The following is a 2,136-nucleotide window of genomic DNA, read 5'->3' on the forward strand; positions in this document are numbered from 1 at the left end:
ATACATTTCCTCCCTTTCTTGGCTACAGGAAGAGGTCCGAAGATGTCGATTGCGTAGATTTCTTTGGCTTTAGCTGGCATTATCGCTATCGGTTGGTGGCTAGCTAGTCTTGTATTATGATTTGCTCCTTGGCATATATCACATGTTCTAATTAGCTTTCTTATCATCGCTCTCAGTCCTTTCCATGTAAACCTTCCTAAGATGGTATGCAATACTTTATCTATTCCACCGTGTCCGGTAATTCGATGGGTCAACCATATTAGTCCTCTTTGCAATTGTACTGGCACCATTATTCGTGCTTTGCTTTGGTCTTCATCAAGATTTTTATTCAGCCTCCCATCTATTAATCTGTATGGTTGTGTTATTTGCGACTCCTCGGTCTGGCTTTCCAACTTATTTATGATTTTAGCTTACTCTGTGTCCGCTCTTTGTAAACTATCGATCGTTTGCAACCTTTCTATCATGTCCCTATCCTGGTCATCCAGTTCTATTTGATATATTACTTCCTCGCTCTGTTCTGGATTCCTACTTAACGCGTCTGCTAAAATATTATCTTTGCTTCTACAGTATTCTATTTTTAATTGGAACTGTTGCGTGAATAAAATCCATCGAGTAACGCGCTCACTTGCCATGGCAGCCTATAGACCGAAAGTAAGTGCTTTATGGTCGGTACGCACTACTACTGGATATCCACTGACTATCTTCGACCGCTGTTGTAACGCGAATACTATTGCTAATAATTCCTGCTCCGTCGTCGTATAATGCTGTTCATGTTTCTTTAACTTGCGACTTGCGAAAGCCAAGTATGATCGCTTCTTTTTACCATCTGTTTCTTCTTGGTATAAGCAAGATCGAACTCCTATATTTGACGCATCAGATTGTATGATAAATTCCTTTTCATATTCGGGATAACCAAGCTTGATGTTGTTCGCCATTAATTCCTTCACTCCCATGAAAGCCTTCTGCATTTCTTCACCCCATTTCCATCTGTTGTTCATCTTGAATAACTCTTGCAAAGGTGCTGCTACTTCAGTACATCCTTTACAATGGTCCGCGAAAAATTGCGTCATTCCAAGAAACTGTCTGAGTTGTTTTATCCTGGTCGGTCGTGGAAAATCGCATATGGCTTTTATTTTTGCAGGATTAGATCGTATCCCTTCTCCATCAATGATATGCCCTACAAAAGGTATTTGCGCTTGCCAAAACTTTGATTTGGCGAAGCTGACCATGAAACCAGTATTCTTCAAATTCTCCAACAGTTTTTAAGCCTTTCACAATGTTCTTCATACGTCTCCGTCGCTAGAACCAAGTCGTCCACGTAAGAGGTTACATAACTCTTTACCTCTGCAGTTAGATTCCTGTCAAGAGCTGTTATGAGAACGGCACAACTATTCTTTAAGCCAAATGGAAGTCTCCAATAGGCGTAAGTCTGATTATCGAACATGAATCCTGTCAACAACCGTGATTTTTCTTCCAGGACGATGTGATGGAACGAGGAGGTGAAGTCTAAACTAGTAAAGTATCTCATGTTCTTGAACCTCTTGATAATGTCCTTTATTCTTGGCATTTGATCGTATTCCGGGATCAGCTTCTCGTTTAATTTTCGCGCGTCAAAGCAAACCCTCAAGCTACCATTGCTTTTCCTTACTATAACTAAAGGGTTTAGATAAGGAGTGGATGTTTTAATGATTATCTCGTCATCCAATATTTCCTGTTAAATTCCTTTAACTTCTTGCAAATATTTCTTGGGTACTTCATATAGTTTCCCTTTGTATGGCGTCCAGTAATTAACTTCTAACTTGTATTGTAAATTCGGAATTCTTCCTGGTCTATTCTTAAATACAACTGAATATTTCTTCAAGATTTCATAGTTTGACCTTCTCCTCTGACGAAATTCTAGTTTCCACGAGGCTTTTCCATATCCCAGGTTCTTTCTTCTCTTCCTCCAAAATTAGTATTCTCTCAATTGAATAAACTATTCCTGCTTCTGCTGTACCAATTTGCTTTGGCTCTCATTTATATGGATGTTCTGTTGATAACTATCATTAATTTCCCGACCTTCAATCCTCATATGTTCCGTGTGTTCATTATTAACGCTCAGACTAATCCTTTCAGTTGTTCCCTTTCCATAACTTT

This window comes from Anabrus simplex, chromosome 13, assembly GCF_040414725.1.
Source record: "Anabrus simplex isolate iqAnaSimp1 chromosome 13, ASM4041472v1, whole genome shotgun sequence".
Taxonomy (NCBI): domain Eukaryota; kingdom Metazoa; phylum Arthropoda; class Insecta; order Orthoptera; family Tettigoniidae; genus Anabrus; species Anabrus simplex.